Source organism: Lissotriton helveticus, chromosome 4_1 (genome assembly GCF_964261635.1).
Source record: "Lissotriton helveticus chromosome 4_1, aLisHel1.1, whole genome shotgun sequence".
In the NCBI taxonomy this organism is placed as follows: domain Eukaryota; kingdom Metazoa; phylum Chordata; class Amphibia; order Caudata; family Salamandridae; genus Lissotriton; species Lissotriton helveticus.
This window is the reverse complement of record NC_136063.1, coordinates 1,450,696,582-1,450,717,759: the sequence shown is the minus strand read 5'-3', so window position 1 is coordinate 1,450,717,759 and position 21,178 is coordinate 1,450,696,582.

Sequence of the window (21,178 nt, the reverse complement as noted above, 5' to 3'; positions counted from 1 at the left end):
TTCAAGTCCAAAAACAAGAACATTTTGGAAGGGGACACAGCCCCTTCTTATACACAGAAAAAACTTTGAAGTCTTTGTGCAGGCAGTGTGAGAACCAGCTAGAACTGGTTATAGGGAATTCCTTTCAGTATCAGGGACAGAGGTGACAGTCGCCCAGCGGGGAGGTGGAGCCAGCATTGTGGCAGGCAGGCACAGCCTCATTCACTCTCAGGTGCTATCTCCACCCACTTCCTTGGCAGCAGATGCTGCCTTTCATCCACGGGCTGACTCAGACAACCTCCTGGGGCTCTGCAGCCCCTGTCACCCTCAAACCAGACAGTCAATCCACAAGCAGGCCCAGGCACTCTGGGCCAGGCTCACCAGCCAATCACACGCCAGGCACAAATTACACAAATATGCCAACTTCTCAAAGTGGCACTTCTAGACTAGACACAATCATGCCGCATACACCATTACGCAGCATTCAATCTCACGAGTTCGCACATATCAAACTCGACCCTGCACTCCCCACACATCAGGAACTACCATGGGCATACATATTCCCCATTCGTTCCTATGGGAGGGCAGGTCACTCACTACACATACACAGAGAGCTCACGCACTTTACACTGTATCACAGTGAAAAAGTGCGCCAAGGCCGAAAATCACCAACACCAGGTTCTAGAAACAGGCTAGGAAAAAGCAAAAAGTCTTGGGGTGAACCTGCCAAAAGGGCCAGGTCCAACAGTGATATATATGTGTGTATATATTTTCAACCCTCTAAACAGATATACTACGCACAGTTGTGAATGGAGGATCATCCACTGCTTCACCTTCTCTTTAGGATCACCGTAATATGCACTAAATGTAATGTTTCACTTCCTAGGCACAGTGCATGAGGAACAACCATTATGAATGGGATTTGGTCTGCCCCTGAGGGCAGGCCCCATGTACTAATGATATTATCTTTCCCCTAATACAGATACTACGGATTCATCCTAAACCGTATATATACAAGTAAGATACACACATTAGGTGTGTCTTTATCTAATTGTAAACCACATTACAGGTTCTCATTCGGAGTGGCATACATGAGGCTGGTCCTCGTGTTGTCCTAAAGCAAAGGTGTAGGGGACACCTTGAAACATGTCGACGAGATAGCTAGGTTTTTTGAGCACATTGAGGTTATAATTCCTACATCTACCCCCCCTTTTTAATATATCAACTAGAAGCAAAAATAAATGTGTAGGCTTACTAGCTAGGTATTTTTAATACTCACACTTTAAACACCACTCCACTATACACCGCACCACACATAGTTTCACCTAAAGTGCTCCTAAGTATCCTTCGCAAGTCGCAGCACGCCCCAAGCAGTAGATGCTTGGGAAGCCCCAATGATGAAGCATGTTACCTAAGGGCAATCTCTGGTGAGTGAGGGGACTATAGAAAATAATTTTCTTTTCCAAACAGGTCCTCCCATTTGGAAAGACCTGCTCCTTCTCTTTCTGACAGGCTAGGTTCTCACGATCCATGGAGTATGGATTATAGTATGATACTTTAGAAACAAGAGGCCGAACCTAGCACTAGCCTCTCTCTCCCTCCTTTTGTGTGATTGCTTTACATGAGCACCAGTTTCGTTACAGTTGGACACATTGATTTTTGTTAGGCATGGGGAGATTAAGTAATTTGCCCTGAATCACAGAATTTTGAGAGTCGTTGCTGAGACTCAAGCCCGGTTCCCCAGCTTCGAGGTCTACCGCTCTAGCCGTAAGGCTACACCCTCTCCTAATTGTCTTTATATAGCGCTTACTACCCCTGACGAGGCTTCAAAGCGCTTTTCAGTGTTCTGGAACCCAAAAAGGATTAGTGTTTAATTAGCATAGGGGAATGTGAAATTAATTTGAGCAGTGGATATGTGAGTTTGGTATTTGGATAGAAAAAGGATATTGGAGAGATAGAAGAGGAAAGGGTTTGCATTTATATGGCGTTTGCTACCTCTGATGAGGTGTTGAAGTGCTTTTCGGCGGGCAGCACGTTACTCCGGAACCCAAACAGGATCAGTGGGAAATTAGTATAGGGAAATAGCGGTGGGCATGTGAGTCTGTTAGCTGGATAGAAAAGAAATAGTATGCACCTTGGAAGGATAAGCATACACAAATCACTTTTAAAACTGAAAATACAGTAGAGTGACAGCTATATTAAGACAGGCTGAGAGGAACAATATTTCAGAGTTGATAGGAAGATAGTGGCAAGCAGGCTGTTAACCAAGGATGATTGCTGGTTTATAGAAAGCGGCAACTGAGAGTTCCAGACCATAGTTGACCTGAAGGTGACTCTACAGTTAAACATGTAAGATGAGTATGAGTTTCATATGTGAAGGACGGTGTCAGGAATAGACAACTGAAAGGTTGTATTTTTCTGGGAAAAAAATGGTATTTCTGTAGTAGGTTGACCAACATGAATAGGGTAACAGTGATCACCTAACGTATGGCAATTGGCAACATATGTTGATTTGGCAACCAGCTGCAAATATTAAAAAAAGCACAAGTCCTACTTTTATTTGTCACTATCGGCCTTAGGAGACGTGGAAAATGTAGGTGGTTTACTAGAGGAAGTTCATCTTCCATACAAGCCGCGGTCAAGACATCGCATTTGAAATTCTCAGTCACATTTGTAAACAGGTTTTACCAGAAAATGGCTCCCTTGTCTGTAATGTTAACTACTTGGGGTGACAAATGATCAAAGGCAGCTGATCCACCGCATTGTCATGTATCTTATATTTGAGGATGGACCACAAACGTGTGAGTCCTTTGTTGAGGACAAAAGCATTAATTTCTCGTGCACTGGGGGTTTGCTAGCAATGCCTGTAATTACATGACGTTTTCTATCTGGATCACCATGTTTTACATGTGATACTTGTGGAAAACGTGTAAGAGGGATCTGCTTAAACCAGTGCTTAATTTGTGCAGGTGGTTTGCGGTGCTTACCGGAACTTAATTGCCACATAATGGCGCTGTTTGTCTTATTTAAAGATCAGCACAATAGCAGTTGTTTATTAGTTCAATATACATGAAAATTGCTAATACCTGTCACCCTAGCCATTCTTATAACTTGGGGGCCTGGCATAGTCTAAAATGTCACACTTGTAGATGTATGATGGCTAGTTGTTGTGTTGATACTATCACTGGCAGCGCTGGCAGGAGCAATGGGAATATGCAAGCAGCAGTGGCAGGATGTATGATGTTACAACGCACACTTTTACAACGCATACCTTTAGAACGCATTTTTTACACCGCAACATCCATTACAACGCACACCTTTACAACGCATACCATTACAACGAATTCTTAAAAAATACCTTTACAACGCATTCCACTACAACGCATACTACCTTTACAACGCATACCATTACAACGCATTACATTACATTGCATATAAGGTAAGTGTTGGATAGTGTAGGGGTTACAATTACTATTCTAACTCCAGGGGTTGCAACAGTAGGGAAAGTTTTGGATAGTGTAGGGGTTAAAATTACTATTCTAACTCCAGGGGGTGCAACAGTAGGGTAAGTGTTGGATGGTAAGTTTTGCGTTGTAATGGTATGTGTTGTAATGACTGTGTTGTAATGGTATGCGTTGTAGTGGTGTGCGTTGTAGTGTCATGCGTTGTAATGACTGCGTTGTAAATGTATGCGTTGTAGTGGACGTTGCGTTGTAAAAGTTTCGTTGTAATGGTAGTGCGTTGTAAAAGTTGCGTTGTAAACGTTGTATACCGCAGTGGCATGCTGACAAGGGCCCTGACACTTACTTATTCACAAATTAAGCACTGGCCTACACTAAACAATCTCTCCCATCAGCAGCAGCCAGGACAGATCGGAGGTAGGGGTGTGCGTACAGGGGCAGACGTGGGGTAAGCGGGATTTAATAAATGAAATAAAAAACTTACCTCCTCGCTGCTTCCTCACCATGTCTCTCCTCCATAGTCCTCCCTCGCTTGCCTGAACAGGAAACACATCCAGGCTCCAAGTCAGACAAATTGTGATTTGTCTGAGTGCCATGTTTCGATGCCCAGACACTGACTGGGAGCCTAAGCATGTTCTCCATGCAGGCTGTAATGCAGCCTGCACGGAGAACATGCGAAGTGTGTGGGCTGGCCGAGCAGTCATTGCGCACTTAGAAGGGTGCTACCACTCCTCCCCGCCCCCTCATGCAAAGCTGCAGAGGTATGAGAAAAAAATGTATAATAACCCGAGTTATTGTAATTTTATTTTCTCATTATTTCACCGCTAAAACGCAGTTGGGCACTTAGAGTAGGAGCCACCACTGTCTCCCATTCAATTTCCACAAGAGTTTCCAGATGGTGATGTCAGCGGTGGCTCTACCATTGGAAACTTTGTCTTTCCTGAACTGCAAATTAGGCAGGGGAAGGCAAGACATCCAATTCTTTTTGGCGCATGTCCTATTACTGCCCTCCCTTAACCCTTTGGATGCGTCGGACGTCCCCGGCCGTCCGACGACACGGGTGGCGTGTGCAAATCGGACGGCCGGGAGCCGTCCAATTTGCGCACGCGTGAAATTTTGTCCGCATTTAAAGGGTTAAAGGAGGGCATAAATCCACATTGGTCAACAGGAGCCGCAGCCCGTGTAAGTCAGAGCGGTGGTGCCAGGTGGGGGGATTTTGACAGACGATGACGAGGGAAATTAAATAAGTAAATAGTTTCGCCTCATCTTCGTCTGTCAGAATCCCCCTCGCCCCGCCCCACCGCTCTTACCTGCAACGGCCGTGGCTGGTTAACAGGAAATGCAGTACAAAGCCCTGCTCTTCGGTCATCAAGTGGCCTTATATCACATGTGACACCCTTAGCCAGGCCAAGCTTTTGTTTTCAAAAACAAATTTTTATTGATCAAGTGCAGCTCTCCACATTCAAGGGAATACTGCTAACAAATCAACAGCAGCAGATGATGGGCAATCTATACATCTTTTGGCTTCCCTCTCCCCCCCCCTCCCTGTCCCCAACCCCCCCCACTGCCAACTCCCCCCGCCCGGATCCCTCCCTAGCCCACTGCATGATACCGTCTCATTCTCAAACAGTTTCACATGTAAAACAGTGTATACAGTTCCTCAATTTCGGCCCCCTTCTACTATCCCCAAGCATTCCTCACGTTCTGCCGGTGGTTCTAACCATAGACCCCTATATTCTGCCCATCTCTTCCATATTTTGTAGTGTTTCCTAGGGCAACCCCGGGCCTCAAAAATAGGACGCTCCAACCCTATACAAAAATCCAGTCCCTTTTTCCACACCCCTACTGGAGGAGCCCGTGTATCTTTCCAAGCTTGGGCCACATCCCTTTTGGCGACGGTGTGGCCCAGCAGCAGCAGATGCCTTTTATATATGTTCCCCCTCACCCCTTCTAGAACATGCAAAAGACCTAATTATGGGGTATGCGGAAGTTCCCATCCCAACACCTCAGACAAACAGTCCCACACCCCTTTCCAGAACCCACCCAAGACACTACAGCTCCATACCATGTGGAGTAGAGTGCCCACCTCTCGACCGCACCTCAAACATTCTGGAGACGCAATCAGACCCGCCCGCCACAGCCTCTCCCTAGTGTAATAAGCTCTATGAAGATATTTGAATTGGATGAATCGTAAGAGTATTGCAATGGCTGCACCTCGGGGAGCTTCAAGGGCTTCCCGCCAATCTTCCTGTTCCAACGTTCCGACATCCCTTTCCCAGGATTCCCTCAATCTGTGTAGGGAGGAGGAACAATGTGTAACTAGAGTCTGGTATATGCGGGATATTTTCTTATCCTCCAAATCCCCCATAAATACCTTTGCCTCTAGTGGGCTAAATTCAGGTAGGGAGTCAAGTCCCTCCAGACTAGGTGCAATGGCATGGCGGAACTGTAGATATTTGAAGAATTGGGTTCGAGACTTGCCATATTCCTCGCTCAGGTCTTGAAATAATTTAAGGGCCGTGCTAGACATAACATTACCCAGTGTTGAAATTCCTATGCTGTCCCAGCCCCTAAAGCCCTGCAGGGACGACGCCAGCGCAGGCAGACGACCATTACGCCATAGGGGGGTCTCCTCCGTTAACGTATCCCACCATCCCATGCGACGCAGCATTTGCCTCCAGACCTGAAAGACTATCTGGGTAGCCTGCGACAACCGCCTCCTCAACTGCACGGAATATAAAATAGTGTGCAGAGTGTCGGTTCCCATTAGATAGCGCTCAAGAGTATAAGCCGGGTCCCCCCTATCTCCATACCACCATTCATTCAGGATCAAAAGATGGAAGGCCTGATAATACGACAGGATATCGGACATTGCCAGCCCACCACAGTAAGTCGATAAAAAGCAGGTGCGCAGCGCAACCCGCACTGCACCCCCCACCCAAAGAAAGTGCCCCAGCATCGAATTGACCTGCCTAAACCAATGAGGTGAAATCGGGAAAGGGTGGTTCTGCAATTGGTATAGCAGACGTGGGAGGGCGACCATCTTAAAGATCGCCGACCGGCCATAGATAATCAGGGACATAAGGGTCCACATCTTTAGCTCCGTTCGAACCCGGTCCCAGACCGGCACTATGTTGCGCTCCCAGGAGACCAAGGAGGATTCAGACAGGAACACTCCTAAATACTGAAGGCCCCCCACCGCCACCTGCAATGCGGATGACCATGGTCCAATTCCCGGGCGGTCTCCCAGCACCCACAGGGTGGATTTACACGGATTCAAGTAGAGTCCAGATGTTTCACCCAAAATGTGCATTATCTCTAAGATACGCGGACCCGACCTATTAACGTTAGTGATGAAAAACAGGACATCATCCGCGTACAGCGTGATTCTATCCGAGGGTCCGGCCTCCCATTCAAAGCCTTTCAATTGTGCATCTATGTGTACCCACGCCGCCAACGGCTACATAGCCAGAGCAAACAAATACGGCGACAGCGGGCATCCCTGCCGAGTACCCGCCCAATGCAGAATTTGGCAGATGTGGCCCAGGCCACCCTCACTGAAGCCGTCAGGTCTGTGTATAATAGCTTCAGGTACGACAAAAATCGGGGCCCAAGGTTAAGCAGGCCAAGCTTTTTAAGACAAAAACTATTTTATTCTGGGACTTTTGGTTACTCGTTTAACACTGTAAGTATGTGTTAAAATCCCCATCATGAAAAATGCTTATGGAGACCAGTTCAGGATTTTTGAAGTTGTAACACATGATAATGACCACTTGGCAGCTAAGTGGCACTTATGGAGCAAGATTATAATACTTTATGGCCCATAATGTTTCTACTACTTTTTCATTTTAAAATACCAGAAAGTTACACAAGGCCTGATAAAGGAAACTATTGCTAAATGCTTCACAGGTGTTGCACTGAATTTACAGTTTCCAAGTACTTATCTTTTCAGAAGGGATTTCACATATTGACCGTAGGCAAGCACACCCCATTGCATAGTTACTGTAATTCCTTTATCTTGCTTAAATACGTGTGCGAGATAGCGACTAGTTCACATGCTCACACCTTGGTCATAGAAAGACTCTGATACTATTGAAAATGCTGTGCTTATCTGCTCTAGTTTCACACAGGTGTTGGGAATGATAAACTATGGTATAAACAGTTATTTCTGATAAGCTGTTTGGTAAGAAGGGGTGATAACAAGGACCTAAAGTGTGTACTCTCTTGAAGATATTGAAGTTATTTTTGTTGGTTGACTCAGTACACACCTTTAGCTTTATACACTAAGAAATATCACCTGCAAAGTTAGGAATAGTTTTGTTGTACGACTGTAGTATGTGTGTGTATATATATATATATATATATATATATATATATATATATATATATATATATATATATACATATATATATATATATATATATATATATATATATACATATATATATATATTTTTATGCATATATATATGTATGTATATATATCCTAACTGCCTGAATAGGTTGTCAATTATTTAATTGATGGATTGTAGTCATTCAGACTTAAACCTGTGGGAATGACCGAAATGTAAACTATGGCAGTGGCGAGGGACAGAGAGATGGCTATTATGGCACCTTTTGGGGCACAGTAGCCATTTATACTGCAAAGGACTGCATGGACTCTGTCTTTGTGTAAGTGACATCAGGCATTTTCATTTTTCTCTCTATGCCTGTTTAGATGCTGAATTGTCTTTTATATTAAATGAAAGCTGACATGATTTATGTTGTGTCCTTGATGGAAAGACACCAGGAGCCAGGTTGTATATTCAAGTCTTGTTTATTCAGTCTTCAGATCAAGTTACAACAATGATGACTTTAAGCCAGCCTAGTGTGGTACCAGCCCCACCAGGAGCAGCCTCCCTAGCTACTCAGCCCATCTCCAACTGCCACATTCATCCCACTCAGTCACCCAGGCATTCCACGCATCACAGACACACCAACATTCTAATACCAAGACACACTCTGGCTGAGCAGCTAGAGGCAGCAGGGCTAGAGTACATATTAAACTAATATGTAGAATACAACATTATCCCTTTTTCCTTAAACAAAACAAAAGGAAACTAGAGGACAATGTCCAATTGGATTAACATTTCTAATCACAAAGATGCAGCAAATGAACAAAGCATCAAAGAGGATGGAATCATTAAAGCAGGAGAAAATCAATAACAATACAAATCTCAAATCTCTAGGATGCAGCAATGACAACAAAACATCACTAGAGAAAAACATTCTGTAAAGGAAGGATGGTTAAGATCAATACAAGTTAAAAGTAAAATCCCCCATCCCCCTTAAAAAGAGAATTTTATAATAAATATCAATACATAGCATTATGTTCCAAAAAAACTGTAACGTAAAGCACTATGACCCAAAAGCAAAAGAAAGAATAGTGCTAAAGGTCAAATAACCTACGTCTCAATCCCATGTGTAGGGAAAACAAACACAAATGGGTCGTCACCCATAGAACCAACCATAAAGGTATGTACTATAGTACTGCGGGCACCTGTAACAGGGATAAACCCACATTCAACCCAAATAAGAGTTAACCTAGGTACAAACAAATGGGAATTAACCCATCTCCCAAGCGATGGAAACGAACCCATGTCCCAACCCCCTCGTGGAGGTTACATACCCCCGTGTAGGAGTAACACACTGTCCCATTGAAATTATAAACCTGGATCTAAAATGGGAACTAACTGAAAAAACAACAACATGGGAGCTAACCCACGTACCAAACCCCATGAAGAGATTACACACTCATATGTATGAGTATCTGACAAAGTTAAATAATGAGGTAAATAAACCTACAACCATCCCTATTGTAAGGGAACTGAGATAACCACCCATAAACAATAAGGAAAACACATCCTCAAATAAGTGTAAATCTGTAGCATCACGACAACTAAAGTACTATAAAAGACAAAATTACAGTAACTTACCAAAATGATGAGCAACACAATGTTCAGAAATAAATAAGCATAGCAGGCAATTGGAATCAATTACCACAGGACTGTGAGCGTGAAAATGACACTAGATGGCAGTGTAAAACAGAACAATGTAAGAAGAAATGCATGAAAACAAGATTTCAAATTTTTTAACAAATCTACATTGCTTCGAGAAATGCTTTGTACCACCACAAATAAAATGAAATACAGTACAATAGAGCAAAATTACAACAAACCTCTCAGCCCATGTCCTGGCAGTCCCTAAGCTTCAATAAACTTTATTGAAACCACTAATGGAAGAATGAACATGGTTGGCAAAATAAGCTGCAAGAGTACTTTACCGCCTCACCCTTCTTGAAACCATCCACACAGTGTAGAAGTTCGTGTAGCATGTCATGAGTGATGTATTATGTGACGTCATCAGCAGTGCATTGCGGGGAAGCGAGTTATAGTTAGGTCTACTAACTATAACAGCCAAATTTCTATGGTTTTGTACGAATGAAATCTCCAACTAACTATAACATCCCTGAAACCTATGTTTTTTTCAGTGAATTTCTAAGGTTTTTTAAATGTTAATTTCTAACTATAACTTCCCTGAAACCCATGGTTTTTTCAGTGAATTTCTAAGGTTTTTTAAATGCTAATTTCTAACCATGCCTACAAAGGTGGGACATATGAAGAAAGAGGAAGAAAAGCGCAGAAAGATGCACGTCAAATGCAGAAAGAGGCAACAGAAGTCCAGAAAGACGAAGAAAAGTGCAGGAAAAAGAAGAGATGTGCAGTAAGAACCATCAGAAGGGCAGAACGTCCTCCTGTGCCCCCAACTTTTTGCTGATGGGTACTGGTGGTAACTGACTCTGACTAACCAGGCCTAGAGCCAGTGCTATGCTAAAAGACACTTAGAATACAGTGAAAACACCTACATACACAAGGGAACACTATGGGTTGGGGTATCCCTGTGATTAGCATGACCTTCTCTGTATTTGCCATGAGTTAATGCCTGGGTCATTGCATGAGTACATGAGTTGTGACTGGATGATTAGAGTGCTACAAGGAGAGTGCATGGTGATTTTATAAGTGCTTGGGTTTTGGCGCAGTGATTGGATAAGGACGTAGGACTGGCTGGGTGATTGGGGGACTGCATAGGTAGTACCAGGGAGATTACTGGACTGCATAGGTAGTCCTCAAGGTATTGCAACAGTGCATGTGCTAGTGGCTGGGTCATTGTATGAGTACATGGGTACTGAGTGGATGATTAGAGTACTGCAAGGAGAGTGCATGGTAAATTTATAAGTGCTTGGGTTTTGGCAGAGTGATTGGATAAGTACACACTCTGTGGCGCTTACTGGAGGCACCTGGTGGACTAGTTGGACCCAAGGGACCCTCAGGATTCAAGGGGAGTTAATCCCCCAACTTACAATGTGCCAGAGGGCCCGTTTGGACAGTGGTGAAGGGAGGGGGTGGGGCCTGATGTGACAAGTGTGCAAATGCGCCACGGGTGTGTTTTAAGTTGGGGATTAAGTCCCCTTGTATCCTGAGGGTACCTGTGGGCCAACTAGCCCACCAGGTACCTTCAGTAAGCACCACAGAGCTGCCTTGCAGAGAGGTGTAAAAAGGGGCGTGGCCTCAGACCACCTCTCTGCAACGCAGCCGTGTGGTGCTTTCTGGAGGTACCTGGTGGGCTAGTTGGCCCCCAGGGACCCTCAGGATTGACGAGGAATTGATTCCCCAACTTAAAACGCGCCACAGGGCGTGTTTGCACACATGTCACATCAGGCCCCGTCCCCTCCCTTCACCACTGTGCAAACAAGCCCCATGTATATATGCATTTATGAGTATTAAACATGTATACTAAGGTACTACAATAATTAAATTTGTATATATACCGTTGCCAAGGATGGGTTACTATATCTGGGGTTTATGGACCTTTCGTCGGCTTTCGACCTTGTAAACCGATCGAAACTGTGGAAGATTTTAATCGGTTTGGGTCTTGATCCAATCTTGGTAAATTTCTTGGCAGACTTACATACTGGCCTGCGGGCCTCTGTCAGAGTGAACTCAGCGGGACGTTGTTCTAGCCATTTCCACCCAGAAAGGGGGGTCAGACAGGGGTGCATTATGGCCCCTCTCTTGTTTACAGTCTATATAAACGCTCTTGAACCTGTACTCAGGGAGATCATGGCAGACATACCGCATATAGGAGATCTGGGTATACCGGTTCTCCTGTATGCAGATCACGCTGTGCTTCTATCACGAACTGGGGTGGGGCTTCAACGATTGTTGGACGCATTCGGTCGTTTTATGAATTCCCTAGATCTTAAAATAAATGTAAAAAAATCACAAATAATGATAGCTGGGAGAGGATCTCGAAAGAAAAATATAAAAACTTTTTTCTGTTGCAATGAGGAACTTAGCGGAGTCCCCACCTTTCCGTATTTGGGTATTATTTTTGAGGAGAGGGGGAATTGGGGCCCACAGATTAAAGCAATAAATATTGCTTTTGCTAGAACCTCTATGGCAATCATGGCCTTTAGCAAAAAACTTGGGGCTAGGCCCATATCGGCTCTGTTAGACATCTACAAAGCCAAGTGCTTGGCAGTAGCCACGTATGGCTGCTCACTTTGGGGACACAGTACCACGGACTGCTTGCAAATCACCGAAAATAAATTCATGAGATCAATCTTATCAGTGCCGCAGTCAACCCCTTCTTTTGTAGTGCATTCAGAGTTGGGTGTTGGTTTTATTACAGACATGTTGAAGGTAGCCCCACTAATAACTTGGCTGAAGACTTGGTTGAACGATGAACTCTCCCTGAATCATACCATTCTTAAGGATTGTCTTAGTTTAGACAACCTAAATAAAATTAAGTGGTTATCCTACATCAAACAGGGTTTTCAGAAAATTGGAAGATCTGAGTTATTTCACTCACCAGAAAGCGTAACTCGTAGAGACATAGCATTTACGAAGGGGACTATGTTACAGATGCTATCTCTCGACCGGGAGGAAAGGGAGCTCAGAAAAACCACTCTTAGATCCTTCATTATGGTTGCTAATCCCCTTGGTTCTGAACTTTACTTGGTTTTAGTGAATCGACCCTATCATAGGTTTCTTTTAACGCGTTTTTGTTTAAATTTGATTTATTTAACATTGGGCCAACTCACGGAATGGAACACTTCTGATCAGGCACCGCCGTGTTCCTGCGATAATTTTTCAAAGCAGGACACAATGCATTTTGTAATGTTCTGTGGCCATTATATAGCCTCAAGGAGGAAGTTTCTTGTGCCTATCCTTAAGGAGGCAGGCTTCATTCAAGTGAGGCCCGCACTCCTATACCTGCAACTACTAGACAGTCCGAGGGTTATTTCTCATGTCGCTAGTTTTTTGGTGGGGGCAGCTCGGGAGAGAAATAAGATAATGAAACTTTGTGCTTAAATGTACTCCTATAAAAATGCATTTTCTGTATATATAGTCTTTTTTTAAACAAATGACCTATCATGGCAGCTACCATTCTGTGAACTGATAGTTTTTAATGTTTTTGAATATTTAACGTTTTTATTTTTTAGATTTTGGTGGATTTTTAAGATATTTAAAATGTGTGATTGTAATTGCGTGTTTTTTTTAAAAGTAATTGATTGTACTTTGTTCATCATTGTCTTTTTATGATATTGAATTATCGAATAAAGTATTTTAACTGACTGAATGAAATTTGTATAATTTGAGTACTACTAATGCATGATACTATTTATAACATACAATATGTTAGTGACTGTATATATCTGGCTATGAGTGTGTATGTCAGTGGCTCTTTGGGTGTGTGAGTAGCTGTGTGGGTGAGTGGCTGTCTGAGTGGCTGTATTGATGAGTGAGTGGATGAGTCAGTAGTGTATGACTGACTGAGTGAGTGGCTGAATGGGTGGGTGATACGGTGTGTGAGTGACTGTATGGGTGAGTGAGTGGATGTTTGAGTGGGTGTTTGGTTAACTTAATTGATGTGTGAGTGGCCGTATTGATGAGTGAGTGTCTGTGTGAGTGGCTGTATGGGTGAGTGAGCGGGTGTGTGGGTGGCTGTATGGATGTATGAATTGGTATGAAGAGGTTGGTGGATGTGTGAGAGGGTGTGTGAGTGGTTTTATGGGTAAGGGAGTGACTGTCTTGACAGTCTGTCTGGGTGAATAAGTAGGTGTGTGAGTGGCTTTATGGGTGTATCAGTGGGTGTGTAAGTGTCTGTATTCTGTATGACTGGATGTGTAAGTGGCTGTATTGATGAGTGAGTGAGAGCATGAATGGCTGTATGGGTGAGTTAGTAGCTGTGTGAGTGGCTATATGCGTAAATAGATGTGTGAGTGACTCTATGGATGAATGGGTGGTTGTGTGAGTACTTTTATGGGTCTTTGAATTGTTATGCGAGTGGTTGTGTGGGAGTGGGTGTTTTAGATGCTCAATGGGGTCAGAGTGGGTCTGTGGATAATGTCATCAGTGATGTTATTTGAGCTGTCATCAGTGATATCACTGACCATGTTATGAGTTATGTAATATGTGAGGTCATAAGTAGTGCATTGCGAGGCATAAGTTATAGTTAGCTCAGGTAAATATAACTGCTGAATTTCTCTTGTTTTGTACGAGTGAAATTTGAGCCTAACTATAAAGTCCCTGTAACCCTTGTTTTTTTCGGTGAATTTAGAAAGTTTTTTAATGTTCTATTTCCTAACTATAATGTCCCTTTAACCTTTGTTTTTTTCAGTGAATTTCTACGTTTTGTTATCGTATTCCCTAACTGTAACCTGTAACCTTTAAGAGTGGGTGTGAGAGTGCCTGCGTGTATCTGTGAGTGAGTGTGTGAGTGTCTATGTGGGCCCATTAGTGGGTGTGTGAGTGTCTGAGTGGGTCTGTGAGTGGGTCTATGAGGGCTTGAGTGGGGCTGTGAGTGGTTGAATGAGTGGGTGTGTGAGTACCTGTGTCAGTCTGTGAGTGCCTGTGTGGGTCTGTGACTGAGTCTGTGAGTGGCGCTATGGGTCTGTGAGTGGGTATGTGAGTGGCTGTGTGGGTCTGTGAGTGGGTGTGTGAGTTCATGTGTGTCTGTTAGTGGGTCTGTGAGTGGTGATATGGAGTTGTGCATTACTTAGGGCATTTAAAGGGAGAACCATGGACTCTGCTTTCAGCATCAGATGACAAGAAAGAACCCCCTTGGTCATAATCACTACATGAGATATTGCACTCGCAAAAAAGCAAGAATGCAAGCACCACTGATTACAGATACATTTTCACAGTGGAAATGCAGAGAAAAAACCCTTGCTTTGCCTTGGCCATGAGCACAAATTTAGGATGATTAGTACTTTGCAGAAGTGGAGTTTCCACTCAGGCACCTACTTTATATATATCTGTAAGTGTTTCCTGTTGAGGTTTCATTTCTGTGAAATGAGCACCGTGCCAGAATCAATCCTGCCCTGCGTATTTATCCAAGAAGAGGCCATTGTTTTGTGCAACACCTCTACCCAAGTGGAGTACTTTGTACTGGCTAATTTGTAAGTGTTACCTTGTCGGATAAATGTATTGTGTGGCTCCTACACTACAGCTGTGTAAAGGACGACTAGGAAATGTCTCAAGTGTGTGTCTGTAAGTTTACCAATGTGATTGCTCCTTAATCATCTTCATCAGATAACTTTAGAAGGTGGGACTACAGAGAAAACACACTTGGATGGTTTGTACTATACAGAAGTAAGTGCTTCTTTGTTTGGTGCAGATGCAATCGTATTCCTAGACATGAAGATCCTGTCTCCAAAATCAGAGGGAAACACGCTCTGGGGCCTTTTAGTAAGCTGCCCATCATCCTGGGAAAAAGGACGGGAAGATGTTGTATACCACTAATATATATGGGTGGGCCAAATGGGCAGGGTTTCAAAGCAAGTTTACATAAACGTTTAGAACAGAATCCTTGGTCTCAGCAGCAGATGACAAGAAAGAACACCCTCATCACAGACACTATGAGAGATATTGTGCTCAAGAAAAGCACTGATGCAAACACTGCCATCAGGGATTTTGGCCCCAGGGATCCCCTCCCACAGGGTCTGGACTTTTAATTTTGTAATTTGTAATACAGAAAGAGGGTTGGCCCCAGGGAGCCCATTCTTGGGGGGGAAGGGGCCGCCATTTAAAAATGGGTGAGGGTGCCCCCAGCCTTTTATTTCATTTTTTGTAATAGTGTTGGGGGCTGGGCAGCCCCCCTTGTCAGGCCAATTTCAGCCCAGGGGCCCCATTCCCTAGGAACTGGCCATTTCCAAATGGAGGAAGCAGGCCATGCAGCTAGCCACCCAGCCATTTATCCTGGGTGCCCCACCAAGTGTACTATGGGACCATGGGGGGAGCCTCAAGGTCCTCGGGATCCCTGCCAGCTCCCCACCTCCTGTGGTAGCCGGCATTGCTTTCACACACAGGGAGCTGCTAAACATGCACCCCCCTATGTGTGAAAGCAATACTTTCATTTTTGTTTCCTGCTCACTGGACAGTGGGCATGGAAACAAGTGAAAGCTCACCTTCCAGCAAGCAAGAGCATTTCTCCTCTCTTGCTTGCTAGAAGTGGAGTGTTTGCTGTAACTTGGTGGCAGCTGTCAAAACTCCCGCCAAGACACAGCAAACAGTTATGTCACGGGGGGCACCTTGGGACATAGCAGGAGCCGGGCCTGGCGGTCCCAAGGGCCATTAGTGGCTCCAGGAGGGGGGCCTGCGGCCCCCATCCTTTGATTTGGTAGGGCCTGCCCTGGGAAGGTGGAAGTCCCCGGGGCCGAGTGGCCCTGAAGTAGGGCCACATGGCCCCCTCCCATTTTAAAAATAGAATTTGGCCCGGAGAGGTGGTGGTCCTTGGGGCCTGGGTGTCCGTATGGCCACCACATTACAAAGAAAATTACCCTAGGGAGGTGGTGGTCCCCGGGGCATGGGGGGTCCAGGATGTCCCCCTGATTTATTTCCCATTAGCCCCAGGGAGGTGGCTGTCCACGGGGACAGGGGCAGGCTCCATGTGGCCCCATTAAACAACATAAGCCCTGGGGAGGTGGTGGTGCCCGGGGCATAAAAAGCCCAAGGCGAGGGGCCCCAGGCGCCCCCTGCTTCAAATTTGTGTTATGCCACATGCCGCTGGGATCTGGCCCACCTAGGAGCTAATTAGTAAATAAGTGCGGGAGCCCGCACTTCATTATTTATTATTTTTCGGCATGAGCCACAGATTCGGCATGACTCCTGCTAGTTACAGTTAGCTCTGGTAACTATAACTGCTGAATTTCACTGGTTTTGTATAAGTGAAATCTGAGCCTCACTATAACGTCCCTGTAACCTTTGTTTTTTTCACTGTACATATATATGAATTGTCCTGGCATTGATAGCTCCAGTACGGTCAGACTTTCCATAGTAGAGGAATTTTTTGTTGTTTTAATAACTTGGCTCTATGTGACGAAATGGCACAAATGTTTCCAAAGAAAGTACTTCTCCTTTTGGATTCTGCATGCCAAGTTTCTTGCAATTCCATAAAGCAGAAGGACAAGAAAATGGGGGGGGGGGGGGTCCTGAAAAGTTTCATTTCCCATTTTAATTTCTATAGGAGTCGTTGCTCCTTGATGCAGAAACAAAGAACTGAATCAAATTACGCAAAATTTGGCATGACAGTAGAATTTATCGCGAGGATTATGCTTTTCTTGGTTTGGTCTAAATCTGTTCAGCAATTGTTAAAAAAAGGTGCTTTCTTTTTTAAGAAATTTTTATTTGGTTTTAAAAGGAACATAATACAAAGCCTTACAGTTGTATAAATGGAAATCATAACAATATAAAACATAAGGCATATGAGAAAGGAGAATTGAAAGAGAGAAAAGGGTCAAGGAAAAGAAAAGAAAAGACAGAAAGAGGAAGGAAGGAAAGAGGGAAAGAGAGGGAGAAGGGGCAAACAGGCGAAAGAGATAAGAGGGGATCTAAGATATAAATAAAATGGAAGAGAAAATAGTATATGAAAAGTTAACGAGGGAGGCGATTAGGTGATGTAGAGGAAAGATAGGAAGTAAAGGGAAGCCAAAGAAGATCAGATTTAATTTTTAGGGATACAGAGGAGGAGGAAGCAATAGCAATCCTGTGTTCGTCACATATGAAATTCCACCATGAAACTACAGACAATTTGGAATTATCTTTCCAACAAGACAAAATTACTTTAAAAGCAACAGCAATGAAAAGATCAAGCAAGCGAGCATTATAAGGTACAATATCGATATCATTTGAAACAGAACCTAGAAACACGGTCAAAAAGGATACAGGAGACGAGTAATGAAAAATTGGCATACAAAGATTCCAAATGGAATTCCAAAAGGATAAAACAGGAGAACAGTCATATAAAAGATGTTTAAGTGTACCTATTTCTAAAGAGCATGACCAGCATAATGAAGAGGTTGATGAAGAAAACCTAGAAATACTAACAGGTGTAATAACAGCTCTATGATAAATAAAAAATAATGACTGAGTAATGAGTGCAGAAATTGAAACCTTAAACAATTTGGACCATAAACGATCCCATACATCAACAGATAAGGAAATAGATAAATCAGTTTCCCAGACATTCTCAACAGGTGATTTAGATCTAACAGTAGTATTCGATAACAAAATTTTATAAACAAGTGCAGCTTTAGGTTGTTGTACTGAAAATAAAGGATAGAGGGGAGTAGATGGAATAAAAGACGGGAAAGTATCAGGAGCAGAGAGAGTGGACAAGTGAGATAGTAAAGCGGTAGTAATAGTTGTGTATTCTTGAAGACAAGATAAGGGTAAATGGTACAAAGTTTGCATGTCGGAGAAGGGGAGAAGGGATGAATTAGAAAAAAATTGATGGACAAAAAGAATGTTCTTCTCTTTCCAATGTTTGTAGTAAAAGGATTTACCCTTATATTTGATGAATTTGTTATACCACACAATAGAGGACAGGAAACATTGAATGGGCGAAAGGTCTTTAGAGAAAGTGTTATGAAGCAAAGTTTGTGAATACTTAAGAACCGGATGCTTGGATATGAAGGAACAATTTGACATAAAACCAATGTGTTGGAATAAAAAATCCTTTAATAGTGAACGTTCAAAAGTAACGCAACGGGGTATCGGAACATCCACAAAGTCATATGCTAAAGAAAAGGATTGTTTAATCAGGAAAGCAGAATGGTAGGTTTTAAAATTAGGGAAACGGACACCCCCTTCGTCCTTAGGTCGAACGAGTTTATGTAACGCAATACGGGGGTGTTTGTTGTTCCACAGGAATTTAGTGCAAATCGAATTAATACGATTGAAGTATGAATTGGATATTTTTACAGGGAGCATAGAGAAGGTATAAAGGACATGAGGAGTTATCATCATTTTAATAGCATCAAGTCTACCCCACCATGACAGAAATAGAGGGGACCATAGATTAAGAATAGATTGAAGTTTCTGAGTAAGGGAGGCAAATGTGAGTTTGAGTGTGGTAGGGAGCGAGGAGGAAAACCAAATACCCAGGTATTTGATTTTGGAAGGACACCACGTGAAATCAGTAGAACTAAACATGTATTGATAGCAGGCAGAGTTTAACGGGAGAACTTCTGTTTTAGATAAATTGAGTTTGTATCCAGAAATGGAAGAATGCAAACGAACTTCATCTAAAAAGGGAGGTAGAGAAGTGACAGGGTGAGCCATATAAACCAAAATGTCGTCAGCATAAGCAGAGATTTTTGTGTCAGTAGAGGTAAATTTAAAACCATGAATGTCAGGATTAACTCGGATACGTTCCAAAAAAGGTTCAAGACAAAGAATAAACAACAATGGGGAAAGGGGGCAGCCTTGTCTAGTGCCACGAGATAAGGAAAAAAATCTAGAGAATTGGTTATTAACAAAAATACTAGCTCTAGGAGAGGAGTACAAAAGTTTAACCAAAGAAATAAAAGTGGGGCCAAAACCAAACCAGTTAAGCGTGTGAAACATAAATTGCCAGTTAATACGATCAAAGGCTTTTTCAGCATCCAGGGATAAGGCTGCTAAGGGGTCCTTGAAATTTTTACTGTGAGAGATTATATTACAAAACATACGAGGAATAAGAGAATCTAGACGGGAGGCAAGGATTTTAGCAAAGATCTTACAATCATAGTTAATCAGGGAGATAGGGCGATAATTTTTACATTGAGAGTGGTCTTTGTCTGGTTTGGGAATAATAACGATGAGAGCGTCCATGAAGGAGCCAGAGGCCTTAGCATCAGCAATGAATGAATTAAAAAGCTGTAATAATTTTGGGACAAATATGGCATGAAATGAGGAGATGAACTCAACGGGCAATCCATCTGGTCCTGGGGCTTTTGATTTTTTGAGAGAGTTAATAGCTCGAAGAACTTCTTGAGGTGTAATATCTTTTTCTAATTGAGCAAATTCATCAGGAAGGGATGGAGGTGGAGGTAGGCCGTCAAAGAAGGGTGATAGATTAGGGGTGGTGGGACATGTATCATCAGTATAAAGAGCTTGGTAATAGTTATGAAAAACTTCTGCTATGTCTTCATCGGCAGTAACTAGTTTGTTGGTAGCGTCATTAAGAATAGGGCCAACATTTTTACGTTCAGATTTTACCTTCAAGTAGTTTGCTAACATTTTACCAGCCTTGTTTTGACCCCCATGGAATTTTGATTTAATTTTTAGTAAAGTATGGCAAGCTTCCACTGTAGCAATTTTATTCAAATCAGTTTTAGCTTTGACCAGATTGTGAAGGGCATCAGGAGATTTAGAGGAGAAGTAGAGATGTTCAAGATGTTTAATAGTCTTGAGTTGGTCTTCATATTTGGTTTTATTAATTTTCTTCTTTTGGGAGACATAGGATATAACAAAGGCACGCAGTGTTGCTTTAAAAGCATCCCAAGTGTTATGGATAGAGGTGTCTGATGGGTTATTGAACACAAAAAATTCATTAATAAAAGCAGTAACTTTGTTTACAAATATAGTATCAGACAGTAAAAACGTATTGAATTTCCAGCGACTAAATTTGGAGAAAGTATGGGCCAAATCAAGGAGTGCATGCACAGGGGCATGATCAGAAAGAAAAATAGAACCAATTTCAGACGTTTGAATAGCAGGAAGTAAAGACTTGGTAACCATAAGGTAATCAATCCTGGAACGGGTCTGATGAACATTTGAGAAAAAGGTATACTCCAGAGAATCCGGATTACACGTTTTCCATACATCATAGAGGGGACGAGAGGCAATGGCAGATTGAAAACATTTATGGGTTTTGTCAGGCTGAAATTTGCTTGATGAGAGTCTATCAGAAAAAGGGTCTAACCATTGGTTAAAATCACCAGCAATTACAATATTAGGGCAGTCTATTGATGAAATAAGAATTTTGAGATTGTTCCAAAACTGGGGGTCAGGGCGAACAGGGCCATAAATGTTGAGCAAAACCAGTGTCTTGTTTTGCACGATAACCTTAGCCATTACCCAACGTCCCTCATCGTCGTGTTGAGAAGAAACAATTTGAACGGGTAAACTCCTGTGGAATAAAATTGCAACACCACCTTTTTTGTTGACAGCAGGAGAAAACACAACCTGACCCACCCATTGGCGTTTTAGCTTAGCTGATTCGACATCAGAACAATGAGTCTCTTGGAGAAAGACAACCTGTGAATTAAGTTTGGACAGATGAGACAATACCTTTTGACGCTTGACAGGATGTCCGAGACCTCGAACGTTCCACGTGACAAACTTACACATGATGTAAGGTAAGGAAGGGGA